A 15,642-nucleotide genomic window follows, 5' to 3' on the forward strand; every position below is an offset into this window, starting at 1 on the left:
AATAACAGGTTGTAAGATCTTGGCAAATAAAAGGACATTACATTTGGCACCATTTGTTTTTCCATAGTCTTTTCTTATAAAGGGCTCTGTAACTGATAAATCCCTCTGTTTTGGACAGAAAAGGGTGGAGTATGTGAAATTAATCTCACTGGCAAATAAGAATGCAGGCTAAAGATCCTGATATACAGGTAGTCCTCAACTTACAACAGTTCATTTAGTGACTGTTCCAAGTTACAACAGCACCTAAAAAAGTGACTATTGACCCTTTTTCATAGTTACAACCTTTGTAGCATCCCCATGATCATGTGATGAAAATTCAGATGCTTGGCGATTGGTTCATAGTTATGGCTGTTGCTGTGTCCCAAAACCATGTGATCACCTTTTGCAACTTTTTGACAAGCAAAGGCAATGGGGAAGCCAGATTCACTTAACAACCAGGTCACTAACTTCTGCAATGATTCACTCAACAACCGTGGCAAGAAAGGTCATAAAATTAACAAATTTTCTGTCGCTTAACAACAGAAATGTTGGGTGTTCTGCCTAGCTATGGACCCCAAAGAACGTAGCACACACAAAGTCCGTTCAAACCTTAGTTTACTAAATAAACCAATTTTTTACAACAACGGCTGTTAATTAACTGCATTAACAGCCGTCAAGAATTCAAAGAATAATACTGAAAGCTTACTGTGGTTGGCAGAATGCCCAGAAGCAATTTTCAGGAAGCTGATAAGATAAACAAGACAAGACACGAAGGTGTGTGAATGAAGTTGTTCCCTGCAAATTGCTTCAGTTGACGTTCCTCCTTAAATAGGCTAAGGGAGTAGCCAATTAGCCCCAAGTCTTACTCTCGAGGAGACCTCCTCCTGAGGCGCCATTCCTGCCTTTTGGCAGCTCTGTGCGCCCGTGCATCGAGAAGAGGCTCCTCCTCTTCATCCTCTTCACTTAAGGGAGCTTATGGAGGTTTTGAAGGCCCTGATTGAATCCCCGCCTCTGGCACCACATCTTCTCCAGCCTCCTCATTGTCTGACTTGAATGCCAGCTGCACAGGCTGCTGGCGCAGCACCACACCAGCCTCCTTGCTGTCAGAATCAGCTACTAGCTGCACAGTATACTGATGGGCCACAACAGTTGGGCTCAATTGAGAACTACCTGTACCTTTGCGTGTTCAACTGGGGAGCTCATAGCTCTTCTATGAACAATCGCCCCCTTCAGATAGCTCTATGAAAAATTAATAGGTAGGGTTTTGTATCTGAGAGAGATGGGGCATTATGAACTGTGGAATATATATGTATATATTTGGCTAAAATGGCTAAAATGATGATATACATACACCTTCCAGTCTAAGGTCCAGGAAGAGAAAAATCTTAGAATCACATCTGTGCAGTTGTGTGGTCTTCCACATGAGCAAGGATTGATAAGACATTCCCTTTTCAAATAATATAAACAGAACTCCAGCTGTTAAAAGGAACTTATTTAGGAAAAAAATGGGAACACAAGAATAACAAAGAAATATTACAGTCGCATCCCTTCTAAGCCAAGCAGAAAGTTCATTCATGGGAATGCTAAAACAAAAATATCAAATGAAGCCTGCATCATACAAAGCTGTGAGGCAAATCTGATTTTTCTTTTTCCCTCATCCACAAACTCTGCTTTTTCAGACTAGGACTTACTGCCAATTTTATCCACAATTTCTAGAAAAAAAAAATAGTGGACAATCCTTTGAAATCAGTGGCCTTTATGCAATTGGTATGTTGCAATTCTGCCCCCTGACATAGATAATATTGCAACCTATGTCTTCCTGTTATACTCACTTGAGATCCCATCATTTCTGACCATTATGGAATTACAAGAATCGAAGGCCTGTACTTCTTAAAGGCAGTAAGATAAGACTACAGGACTATCTTCATAGCCTTTAGACTTCTACACTTTAATGCTGGCATTTTGCTGTTACAAAGAATATGTCCACAGCGAATTTTAACAGCAGCCAGCTTATACTGTTGGTATACTATAACTGGCTTACTATTTCATTCTGGCTATTTTTACTACTTATTGTATTTTATGAATGGCTAACAAAAAAAAAATTCTCCACATAATTGGTTCTATGTTTATTTAAAGGGCTCACAAAAACTGTGGAGCTTTGAACTCTTGATTATTACATAAGCGTTAAGGTATAGATAGTTTTGACTTCTGACCATAATTGGGACTGGGAATCATAAGTTGTTACAGTCATAAGTTGTCCTATGTGACCGGAAGTTATTTTATTACTTTTTTCGCTGTGGTTGTTAATGTCACAGCTGCTAAATGAACGTCATGATCGTTAAGCATGGTGTTCGTAAATTTGTTTGAAATGAATACAGTTTCCTGCTTGAGCAGGGGGTTGGACTAGAAGACTTCCCTTCCAACCAGTGGTGGGATTTTACCGGTTTGGCCCGGTTTGGGCAAGCCAGTAGCAACGATGGTGAACTGAGAGCGAATCGGTTCTCTCTGACAGTTATGTTGGCTCTCCTGCCTGCCCCTGTGGGTGGTCTGCCCCAAAGACCACCCCAATGATGCCCTTGAAATGATGTCCCGGAGGCTATGGGGGTCTGGATGGGGAGGAACAGGCTCCAACTCAACCCCTCCAAGACCGAGTGGCTGTGGTTGCTGGCATCCTGATATAGCCAGCTGGTGCCATCGCTGGCTATTGGGGGTGAGTCATTGGCCCTCACAGAGAGGGCCCGTAACTTGGGCATCCTCCTGGATGCACGGCTGTCTTTAGAAGAGCATATTACGGCCGTGGCCAGGGGGGCTTTTATCAGGTCACCTGATATGCCAGTTGTGCCTCTTTCTGGATCAGGACTCCTTATGCACAGTCACTCATGCCTCATTACTTCCCGCCTGGACTACTGTAATGCTCTCTACATAGGGCTCCCCTTGAGGAGCACCTGGAGGCTCCAACTGGTTCAGAATGCAGCCGTGCGGGTGATTATGGGGGCGACATGGCGCTCCCATGTAACACCTCTCCTGCGTGAGCTGCACTGGCTTCCTGTAGTCTTCCAGGTGCACTTCAAGGTTTTGGTTCTCACCTTTAAAACGCTCCATGGCTTAGGGCCTGGATATCTATGAGACCACCTTCTGCCACTGATAACCTCCCACCGGCCAATACGCTCCCACAGAGAGGGTCTCCTCAGGGTGCCATTGGTCAAGCAATGTCGACTGGCAACCCCCAGGGGGGAGAGCCTTCTCTGTGGGGGCACCCGCCCTCTGGAACGAGCTACCCCCAGGGATACGACTGATCCCGGACCTCCGTACTTTCCGCTGGGCTCTGAAGACTTTCTTGTTTCAGCGAGCCAGGCTGGCTTAAGATTTTAATTGATTAATTTTATGGGTAAGGGGTTTTAAAATTGGGAAGCCAAATTGGATTTAATTATTTTTTAAATTATTTTAATTTTCATACTGTATGTATTTGAACCTTGGCTGTTCACCGCCCTGAGTCCTTCGGGAGAAGGGCGGTATAAAAAATTTAATAAATAAAATAAATAAATACATACCTTATATTTGGTCGTTTTTAGCCCAGCTGAAAGGTGCGGCAGAGTGGATTGCCGCATCTCAGCTGTTCTGCAATACACTGTGCTTGCGCGAAGCGCATGCATGATGGGAATCCGTGGTAACACCGGTTGAAACCCACCACTGCTTCCAACTCTGTTATTCTGTTATGGAAGGAAAAAACGTTATAAAACAATCTTCAAATCAAAAGAACATGTTGGGGGAAATGACTTAGTTTGGCTGTGGTTTTCTATGTAAAGTCCTACTCCAAAAGTGGAAGGGAATTCCTTGGGAGTTCCTTTCAGAGTCAAACACTAACCATTGAGATTGATATTTTGCCAGTATCTGAATTCTGATGTGGAAATGAAAATGGTAGGAACACATGTTGGTAAAGCAGATCTTTTTTTCATGGGCAACATCATGATTATAGAAGGCCAACTAGGTTATCTTTCATTCATCTAATACTTTAGCCGAAGCTTAATATTGATATTTTGAGTAGAAGAACCTCTCTTCAGCAGAACAAAAGAGAGAAAGAAGATAAAACTTGAGTAATATAAGCTGCAGACATGCTTGTTGGCCAGAGATACAAGCCTTTTGACAGTGTACACTTTATTAGTAGATGCCATCTTCTGATAAAATGGATCTGTAAGACAAAAGCTATCTATTGGAAGGATTTGCAGCTTTTTCTTCTTCTTTCTAGTCAACCCTGTGGCATTGAAGAGTTTATTGAGAGCTTATTTGCTATTGCCAAAAGTGCAATTCAAATGTTTCCATCCAGGGGTGGGTTCTAAAATTTTTTGCTACCAGTTCTGTGGGCTTGGCTTATTTTGTGGGCATGGCTTGATGGTCATGTGACAATTATTTAGGATTTAGCAGAGGTACTAGTCTACCAGGGTTTTAACTGCTTTCAGAGCTGTACTGATCTACCCATTTATTTTTGCAGGCACTGGTCTACCCATTTGTTTTTGCAGGCACTGATCTACTCATGTATTTTTGCAGGCACCGGTCTACCCATTTATTTTTGCAGGCACCGGTCTACTCATGTATTTTTGCAGGCACTGGTCTACCCATTTATTTTTGCAGGCATCAGTCTACTTATTTGTTTTCTTTTAACACTGATCAGCGGTAGGGCGGCCTTTGAAGCCCCGCAGCAAGAGTTTAAACAGTTTTTTTCCCCTCTAGCCATCAGCTGGGACTCAGGAGACAGCAATAGATTGGGGGTGGGGCCAAATAAAAAGTAAGAATAATGCGGGGGGTGGGTGGGAGGTGCGGGGGGGTGGGGGGGGGCAGAACCGGTTCAGTGACGGCGGAACCGGGCTGAACCGGGAGGAACCCACCACTGTTTCCATCTCTTGGAAGATTTCCAATACCCAGTGCAATTCCATAGTGAATATGATGATCCACTGATCTTGTGTCATGATATCCTGAGCCGTTTGTAAGTACTTGAATGGGTGTCCCCATTTTCTAGAGGGATGTCAAGGAGCTGGTACAGTTAGCAATAGCAATAGCACTTAGATTTATATTTTCTGCATAGTGCTTTACAGGACCCTCTGGGCAGTTTACAATGTCAACATATTGCACCCAATAATCTGGGCCCTCATTTTACCAATCTAAGAAGGATGAGAGATTGAGTTCTGTTGTGTATGGCCGGCGGCCCGGCAGCTAGGGATTGGTCAGGGGGAGTGGCTGAAAGACATGGGAGTTTCTGCGACTCGTGATTGGTAGTTCAGTTGACAGCTCGGGGTATAAAAGAGCTGTCATTCTCTTGACGGAGTTTGGGGGTCTTGGTTCTGGTTATAGTTAACGGTGTGAATAAATGATGTTTGTTGAACTTCTCTCACCTCGTTAATGCCAAGGTCTCACAATAGAGCAAGTTCAATCCTGATGGGCTCAAGGTTGACTCAATCTTCCAGGATTGAACTCCAGACTGTGGGCAGTGTTAGCCTGTAACACTGCATTGTGCCACCAGGATTCCTAGTTAATAACAAAGCTCAAACTAAGATATTGGCTGTATGCCAATATTAGAAATTGATGAAAGTGAGGTTGAAGAATGATTAGTCATTTGATCTCTTTTATGTTGAAAAGAAATGGAAAAGACATTTAGGTATGGGGCCAAGGGAGTGGCCCCTAATTCACTGACAGAATTTTGCACCCAAAAGGGTTGATGGTGTTCTGTGAGTTCTAGACTCATAACAAGAAGCCTATGTTTCTGGTAGCCTGGTTTCTGGAAAATAATCCAAATGGTTTATGTCACCCTCAGCTGTATTTTAAATAGGATCCAGAAAGCTTAATATGGAGAGGGTCACCTGAAAGACCCCCTCTGTGAAACAGGAAGGGAAGCAATTATACTAGAAGGAAAAGGAGAAGAAATTATATTCCTAAACTGTAATGATGGATATCAGTCAGATAACAGGAGATTAGGTTGGCAGGGTTTGTTGGGAAATGATTCAAGATCTTTTGTAGCTGCTGCTATCTTCCTTTCCTTTCCTTTCCTTTCCTTTCCTTTCCTTTCCTTTCCTTTCCTTTCCTTTCCTTTCCTTTCCTTTCCTTTCCTTTCCTTTCCTTTCCTTTCCTTTCCTTTCCTTTCCTCTCCTCTCCTCTCCTCTCCTCTCCTCTCCTCTCCTCTCCTCTCCCCTCCCCTCCCCTCCCCTCCCCTCCCCTCCCTTCCCTTCCCTTCCTTTCCTTTCCTTTCCTTTCCTTTCCTTTCCTTTCCTTTCCTTTCCTTTCCTTTCCTCTCCTCTCCTCTCCTCTCCTCTCCTCTCCCCTCCCCTCCCCTCCCCTCCCCTCCCCTCCTTTCCTTTCCTTTCCTTTCCTTTCCTTTCCTTTCCTTTCCTTTCCTTTCCTTTCCTTTCCTTTCCTTTCCTTTCCTTCGTTTGGCCTGGCAAGAAATGCCAAACTGCTAGTTAGTTTTTTGTTTACATGCCAGGGTTTGAAGTGCCAGCGTTTGAAGAGAATATAACAGAAAACAATACCCAGAATGTCTTCTGATTTACAGTGAAGCAACGGTGGTTTAACAGCATGAAAATATTCCCTCTCAGCTCTTATATTTCTCATAGTACTATACTCCGTGCACATGCTTACAAAATGGTGGGAGTTTGATCACACAGTCATAGCCACTATCTAGACCTCTTTTTCTTTCCCCACCAACTCTTACAGAAATCCCTCTTAGTGTTAAAGAACTGCGAGATATAAAAACAACCGTACACATGTCATAAAAAAAAAATCATTTTATTATCTTTGCCTTTATTTCAAGGAACTTATTGAATCATTTTGCCTAGCTAGGTAGCAGCTCTGAGCCAGCCTTGTGTGATTTCAGAAAAACCACACTGAGTTGCATCTGGTTAGTATTTAGATGGAGGACTCTCAGAAAATCTCACAGTTGTAGGCTATACTGTGCAGTTCAAAAACATTCCAGAAGAAGAAAGAAAGGGCATAACCATAGCACTGTCAAGAAAATGATACGAAACCATCCACGTGGTCAGCAGGAAAAATCTGTAAGGGAGGCTAGACCAAAAGCAATGTTTGAATTATAGCAGAGATGGGGAAGGAGCTCTGTGTTTGAGACCTTAATTCCTATTTGACCTTTAATTCAATCCATGTCAAAGGAGGATTTATTTAAAGCTGGGGTACCGCTTAGGTAGACTTGTGAATCCCAATCTTCATCTTCAGAATTTTATTACCAAATGACAAATAGCTACTTGCTGGTCCACCTAAGCTACAAATTTACTTCACTTGCTATTTCCCTTCAGTCCTGAGTCACATGGGACTGCCAGGTTCCAGAGTCTTAGCCTCCAAATCATGTGCTTAACTGTCATTTTAATATAACGGAAGGGGAAAGCTATTACATGCACGGTAATTATATTAGCGTTAATAAATCAAAACCATAACCTTAACCCCATTTTTGGCAAGTGAGTGTGCCCTCCCCATCCTGAGAAAACATGTTCTGGTTAGTCTTAATTAGCCCCCAAAATAGAGATTGCTCAACACCTGCTCAACATCCAAGTTGCTTGGATTTCATCATGTTTTCAGCAAGGAAAGCACCTTGCTCTTATTATTGTTTAGTCACTCAAATACTTCTGAGTTTTGGGGACCCAATGGAGGTCATTTCACCAGGATTGTCTATCCATAATGGCTTCTTTGAGTTCTTGTGGCCTCATTTTTGTGTCCCCAGTGATAGTATCTAGCCACGTTGTTTCTGCCAGCCTCTTTTTTTTTAATAGCCTTCGTTATTTTTTTCCCCAAGCATCATCATCTTCCCCAGTGATTTTTGCCTTTGCATTTTGTGTCCAAAATATTTAAGAGTTAGCTTTTCTGAGTCTCTTTCTATTGTAATATTCTATTAAAAAGATCTTCGGATTTAAATGTTGCTTCTATTTTTGATGTTGAATTGCCATTGAATGGCAGCTGATTTGATCCATCCTCTGACAGTAAATGAACTGAATTTTGTGACTTATGAACTGTCTTAGTAAATTATTCCTACTTGAAGTGAGAAGATGGAGCTAAAGAAGAGAGGAATATTTTCGTCATGGTAAGTTGTCTGTTATGGATTTATTTAATTAACTCTAAACACTCACTTCAGCCTTTAATTTAATGACAAATTTGCCACAGAATGAAATTGTTCTGGGTAACAGATTGGAAAGTAATGAGGATGAAATTAAGGGAAATTGGGAGTAGACCTTCCATAGAAGAAAAGGAAAAAAGTGGTTTCCTTAAGTAGGCTGAAAAGATTGATATTTATCACAAAATGTTTTAGAAAAGGATGGTTATCTGCCTTTCACAGAACTGAAAGGAAGCATAGATGACTTAGTTTATTCCCCTGCCCAAGAGAAGGAACAATAACTCCCACTAACACATTTGCTGTTGGTATCCTTCTATCCTTACTGTTGCAGAATGTCACAAATGGCAGTCTGCAAAACAATAAATATATTACATTTTGCAAAACCTCACCAGAAACCAACCCCTCCCCCAAATCTATACTAAATTTAGGGAAAGGCAAACCAAACTAAAGAGTAGCAATTTCTAATAGTGTTATGTATATGATAAGAGCAATAACAACACCCACACAAATAGTAACAAAACACTACAGGTAGTCCTCAATTTATGATCACAATTGAGCCCAAAATTTCTGTTGCTAAGTGAAACATATCTTAAGTGAGTTTTGCTCACTTTACACATTTTCTTGCCCTAGTTGTTAAATGAGTTACTGCAATTGTTATGTTAGTTACACGGTTGTTAAACAAATCTGGCTTCCTCACTGACTTTAGACTTAGACTTACAATAACTTCATTGTCACTTTAAATGTACACTAATCAGCATATATTAAAATGAAATTTTGTTGCATACACCTCCAATATACACTACATAAACATGACAAAAATATAAATAAATAAATAATTATGCACATACCCACGTATACTTTATGACACAGAGAAACAACACAGTCTACAATACAGACTTTGCTTGTCAGAAGGTCACAAAAGTTGAAGGCATGACTCCAGAAAAGTGTAACTGTCATAAATATGAGTCGATTGTCAAGTGTCTGAATTTTGATCACATGACCATAGGTAATGCAGCAATGTTCGTAAGTGTGAAAAATGGTCATAAGTCACTTTTGTCAGTGCCATTGTAACTTCGAACAGTCACTAAATGAATTGTTGTAAATCAAGGACTATTTGTAACTACTCTGAAATCATAATTAAAGCATGGAAGTGATAGGCTAAGATGTGTACCTTAGTTTTTAAAGCTACAGTAAAAATGTACACCAGCAACACAGATCTCTGCTGTGCTTGGTCTTTTGATTCACTAGGAATCAGAAGTGGGTTTCAGCAGGTTCTGACCAATTCTGGAGAACCGGTAGTAGAAATTTTGAGTAGTTCGGAGAACTGGTAAATACCACCTCTGACTGGCCCTGCCCCCATTTATTCTCTGCCTCCGGAGTCCTAGCTGATCGGGAGGAAATGGGGATTTTGGAGTAACTTTCCCCTGGAGTGGGGTGGGAATGGAGATTTTATAGTATCCTTTCCCTTGAGTGGGGTGGGAATGGAGATTTTACAGTATCCTTCCCCTGCCTCACCCACCAAGCCATGCCCACCAAGCCATGCCCACCAAGCCACATAACCAGTAGCAAAAAATTTTGAAACTTACCACTGCTAGGAATGATACATCTGGACAAACTTTCTACAGGAAGAGCAAACTCAATGGCTTTACAATGGTAAACAATCAAAATAGAAGATACAATGAGAGATTTATGAGGAATGATTTTATACACTCTCATTTCCAAAGGATTTGTGACATTCATATACCTGCAACATTCAAATTTAAGAATTTTGGTTTTTTGGTCAGAACAAGGAACTTGCCTTGTCCATCTAGCCCTGCATTGACTATACTGACCTGCAGTAATTGAGGCAGGTTGTCTTTTTTAGTTTATCTGCAGATGGCATGGACTGCACTTTACCCTTCTGTTTGCGAAGCTTGTGCTTTCTCCGAGCACCAGTCACTCCAGATGAAGCCGCTAGACAAGGAGATTAAAAAAAGAACCTCGCCTGAAGCCTTCCCCGTTACATTTTGTCATTTTTGAATGCTAAACGTGACTCCTGTGTACTATATAAGGGCACACAGGAAGAACTAACATGGGGCAGCGGTTAGGGTGCAGGATTAGAAGTGAAGGGATCCACATTCTAGGCCCCCTTAGGCACAGAAGGCAGCTGCATGTCTTTGGGTTAATCACTCCCTCTGAATCCAAATCGGCATTTGTCTCTATGACAAACTGGAGAGAAAAAAAAACCCCATCAAAATTCTTTGTTGCATTATGCAGTGATAAACTTTGATCAAGAACTAGCTAAGTGTTGTGGAAAACAAGAAGACCTGCAAGAAAGCAAGACAGATGTAAAGAAGCACAGCATGTGCATGAATGCAGAAAAGAAACAATACTCAGTGGGGATAGAAAAATATGGATGAATGGAGCTCAGCGTTAAGTCAAATCTGATTAACACTGGTATGTGCTTTATATAATACTCTGAAATCATAGAAACTGCAGGTTTTTCAGCTAAGCATTTGGTTTTCTTTTACATTATGTTTGACAATCGTATTATTCCAGTGGTGTCAAACTGGCAGCCTGTGGACTAGATGCATCATGCACAGACCACCCTCACCCCAGCTCCGCTAATGGGAAAAACATCGTGAAACGTCACTTGATGGCAATGTGATGCCACGAGTTTGACACCCATGTATTATTCTATATAGACATAAACACCAATATACAAAGTACAGAAAAGGATGTAGAACATCATCTACTTGTGCTAGCTTTTTTCACATTTATGTCAGGGGTGGGTTCTATTTACCTTTACCACCGGTTCGCATCGCACTCACGCCCGCGCATGCGCAAATCACCTAGGTGATGATGTCCAGGTCAGTGGGCGGAGCCTCCTGCCAGTTTACTCCCTGTTCTTGTGAACTGGTCCGAACCATCACTGGAGTGCACGCTGCATAATGCAACAAAGAATTTTGATGGGTTTTTTTCCTTCAGTTTGTCATAGAGACAGATGCCGATTTTAACCCAAAGACATGCAGCAGGCTTCTGTGCCTAAGGGAGGCCTAGAATGTGGATCCCCTCACTGCATGCGCAGATCGTCAATTATGACGTCTGGGCAGGTGGGCGGAGCCTCCCGACACTTTTACTACCGGTTCGCAAGAACCGGACAGAACGGGAGCAACCCACCACTGATTTATGTATAATATATAACTATTCATTGTAAAACAGATGTATTTGTTACTGTCACATTATGTTACAATATTGTTACATTATGCTACAGTACAACATTGTCTAAATACAAAAGTACACATACCTTCACACCCTGGCCAACATCCTTCTAACACAACTATCACATTAGTTATACATTTATGCACAAATACTTTGAACATCATACATTCTTTAAACATCATACATAATATATTAAGAGCTGTGATGGCGCAGTGGTTAGAATGCAGTATTGTGGGCTAATTCTGCTGACTGCAGACTGCCAGCAGTTTGGTAGTTCGATTCTCACTGGCTCAAGCTTGATTCAGCCTTCCATCTTTCCAAGGTGAGTAAAATGAGGACCCAGATCGTTGGGGGCAATATGCTGACTCTGTAAACCACTTAGAGACGGCTGTAAAGCACTGTGAAGCAGTATATAATTGTAAGAGCTATTGCTATTCTTCTTTTACTCCTGCTCAGTGTTGACCCATTTATTCTCATGATTTGGTTTAGTTCCAAAATACAACATTCAGCCACAACTCCATAATTGTGTACATGTCCCATAATTCACGACTATTTACGTCACCATATGCTTTTCTAAATCAAGAAATGCATGATAAACTTTCCTTTTTACATTTATGACCTGCTGAAGGGCAAAATCGCTCCTTCCCCAGTAATTTTAATTGGAGAAAATTCTAGTTCATTCAAAATAACCAACAATGGTTATATATATTAACTTCCCACTAAACTATCACTCCTTGAATCAACTGATACTTGTTCAATTTCAGGCAAATAGTAGAGAGCAGATGGTTGCTTATCTTTGGTACTCAAATTATATGGCTTCTTTGAAATCCATGTGCTTTTGAAAAATAACCACCTATTATTTTTGAAATCAGGATGGGGAACTTAAACTTCCCATTCCTAAATGGCTCTTCTGATCAGTGGGATAATTCATAATGTTCAGAGTTCATTGTAAATGCATCTTCTGGCTCAGGTAGGCTACCATATGATACTACATTTTTCTCTTGGCTGTACGTAATGGCTGAGTGCTTATGACACCTGCTACAATCTCAGCTTGTTGATCAGTTCTTAGTGTGTCTTAGTGTTACTGAGCAATTATTAATCACACTCACTTTCTGGCTCCGCCGATAGGAAGGAAAAGTTGGGGAAGCATTTTGTGGCAGACATATTTTAGTCTCCTAAAGGCCATTGGTAAAGGACAAATAAAATGGGGCAAGATTGGAGTACGTGCTCTGAGGTGAGCAGAAAAGAGCTGAAATGTCCATAAATCAAAAGAAAAGGGGAAAAGAGTGGTAATGGTAATGGCAGAAGGACACTCACTTTCTTTAAGAAACAAATTCATATGGAGGAATGCAGAATATTCTCACATTCTGAATTAGGAAAGAGGTCTTCTGTAAGGGAGTATTAAATGAAGAGACAAAATAAAATTCGAGTTAAATCTTGCAGGGGAATTTAGTACTGAAAAAAATATTTCCTTGTTAGCTAGGGCCTCAGTATTTCTAGGTAGGCCTTTTTCTCTTCCTTGGGGAATTTGTGATCATGGAAAACCTATTGTCAGAGGGAATCTTGGATAATCAGCTTGTTAAATGTTTTGCATCCTTGGAAGGAGCATCACTATCACCTGATAATGATTTGATTTTTAAAAATATATGGAATTTCATAAACAGAGATTATAATTGTGACATCACAGTTAAAGCCAGCTCCTCTCTTCCCAGGCCTAGGTGCAAAGGTGGGATTCAAATAATTTAACAACCGGTTCTCTGCCCTAATGATTTCTTCCAACAACCAGTTCACCAAACAGCTCAGAAAGTTAACAACCGGTTCTCCCGAAGTGGTGCGAACTGGCTGAATCCCACCACTGCCTAGGTGGAACAATAGACTTCTCAAAGAGTTTAATTAACATAATGCATTTGCAAACTCTAATAGAACATTCAAAAAATTTAATTCAGAGTTTGTTTTGTGATTCTTGTCAAACAACACTACATCAGGATTCTCTTTCTTTTTCAGATTATATTTTCATCCATTTAATCCACTAGTCACAAGACATTTTTTTCTATTTTTTTTCTGATAAGTTTTTTGAAATTGAAACAATAATTATTTCTAAGAAATACATACTGTATAGTCTACGTTTAGAAAATTCCTCATTTAGTGATTGTTCATAGTTAGGACAATGATGAAAACATTATTTTGCAATCAATCCTTGTATTTATGACCTTTGCAGGTTTGTAAAGCAAAGAAAAACTGTAGTAAGATCATACAGTTGTGATTTCACTTAGTGACTGCTTTGCTTAATGACCAAGTTGTGGTTGTTCCTGTAATTTATTTTAAAATCCTTAACATCTTCCGATGTTCTCCTGCCTAAGATCAGAGATCACAGATATATGACTTTGATAGAATCACATCACTATAAAGAGTTATAAAACTCTTGAGATATGTTGGTTTCTTTAAAAGAAGTCCACACTTGGACAGCTTTACATCTTGATCTTTTTTCATGTTGATTAAAACCTTGGCTTTCTTCCACTCCTTGTGAGTCAGCCTCAGGTGTTACATATGCTAGCATTTGCTGTGATTGGTATCTCTCCTTTCTGCTTGCAAGAGAGCAGATGTCTGTGATTAAGTCAGCAAACACGCCTTCAGGAATGCTCACCTCATAAGATCTGGAAGTTATTGCTTTTGTCACAATTCCAGTTGGACATATATCTCTGTGAGTGTTTATCTACAGCCTGGATCCGCACAGAGAAAGCCTTCTCTAATGTTTTCACATCTCTGGCTAATAATACTGAATAGTAATACTCAGATTTTTCCTCCAGTGATAATGTACAATCTCTTGTCTAAGTGCTTCTATAATCATTGGAGCTAGCCCTGGACTTGTTCGGAACTGTTGTGAGGGGACATTTTTATGTGCCAGGAGAGACAAATCAAGGTTAGATACTGCCTTTATGGAAATGCTGGAGAGGGGTTGTGGGGGTTAACTTGGAGAAAATCCCACTGCAAAACCACTGTGAATGAATGATACTTATTCTATTGTCACTATTTGACAATACAAATAGTGTAGTCTATCTTTTGTTTTTGTGTCCCTTCTCCAGTTCTTGTGGATTACTGATTTTGATGAAACTGGAATAGTAATGTATAGTTTTCCTTTAAATCATTCTATGCCTGTCTTCTCTATGACAATAAGATTTCATTCTGTTGAAATCCATTGCAAGAATGGCAGGTCTCCAACTTTTTTTTTATTTGATCCAATTTATATAGATGCCCATCTCACTGAAGGTGACTGTGGCTGGTGCATAACAAGCTTTTCTATATATGCCTTTAACTGTCTGCTTCTCTCGGGGTGATTCTGAACCCTTCACAGGAAACTGTTAATTGGCTGAAAATACAAATGTTGCCCTCAATATAAAAAATAATTTTGAAAATAAAAATTTTCTCCCAAAGTCACCTGGATTTTATGACATCATATGCTTTGTCAGTAGAAAGTATACCTTCTGTTGTGTAGTCTCTATATATTCCTGTCTTATGGTTGTGAGATTGACTCACTTGGCATCCCAGCAGTGACCCAGGGAAGGCTCAGGACATCTGCCAGTTCTAGAGTTTTCTCCATGTCTATCCGATTTTCATTTGATCTGTGAGCATGAGGGCAGGTGTGTTAAGTATTTAGGTGTAATAAGGAGTAGTTCCATTATAACTCTTGCTAAAGATTTGTGATCAGAAAGCATTATCACTTGATGTCTAGAAGAATACTGACAAAGATCTTCTACTACAAATAAAGTAATTCTTCTGAAGCCATAAAGAGGTAAAGATTTCCTTGACTTGAGGGCATGATGCTCATCTCCATTTCTGGGCCAAAGGAGCCAGTGTTGTCCAAAGGCATTTTCTGTGGTCATGTGGTATTACCGTCCCACTGAAGTGGTACCTATATATCTACTTGTATTTGCATGTTTTTGAACTGCTAGGTGGGCAGGAGCTGGGGCAAGAATGGGAGCTCACCCTGACACTTGGAGCTCAGGTCTTGAACCCAGGCTGTCAGCACAAGTTCAGTGTCTTTAACTGCTGAGCCATCATACCCCCCTTTCTGAATCCATATACGCCCTTTAACAGGCTGCTGATATGAAAGAGTTACATCTGTTTGATTTTGACATCCTTTACATTGTAAAGTAGGCTGCTCCCCAGATTGCAATATTTTAGGACAGGATTATCAATGATGAATCACTTTAATTTCTCAAATGATTTTGTTTGGTCTTCACTAATTTAATGGCTGTGCTTCAGTTGGCAAATGTTGGGAGAATTTAGCCAGGAAGTTTATTAATCCCACAAAATGTTGCTTCCTGGTCTATCTTTTGTTGATGGCATGTTCTGAACAG

The 15,642-nt window shown here is 40.6% G+C and overlaps 1 long non-coding RNA gene across 3 annotated transcripts in view; it reads left to right on the forward strand.

Annotated features, from left to right (window-relative positions):
* The window catches only part of LOC117654986 (uncharacterized), a 222,548-nt gene that overhangs the window by 62,968 nt on the left and 143,938 nt on the right, over positions 1 to 15,642 (forward strand). Inside the window, exon 1 of one of the 3 annotated variants that reach the window (XR_015732587.1) lies at positions 7,882 to 8,053. The exons of the other annotated variants lie outside the window; for them this stretch is intronic. This is a non-coding gene — a long non-coding RNA (uncharacterized LOC117654986). Of the gene's footprint in view, positions 1 to 7,881; positions 8,054 to 15,642 lie in introns of those variants that run through there. 3 annotated transcript variants of the gene reach the window in all.

The sequence above is a fragment of the Pantherophis guttatus genome, chromosome 2 (genome assembly GCF_059756535.1).
Source record: "Pantherophis guttatus breed Tessera chromosome 2, ASM5975653v1, whole genome shotgun sequence".
In the NCBI taxonomy this organism is placed as follows: domain Eukaryota; kingdom Metazoa; phylum Chordata; class Lepidosauria; order Squamata; family Colubridae; genus Pantherophis; species Pantherophis guttatus.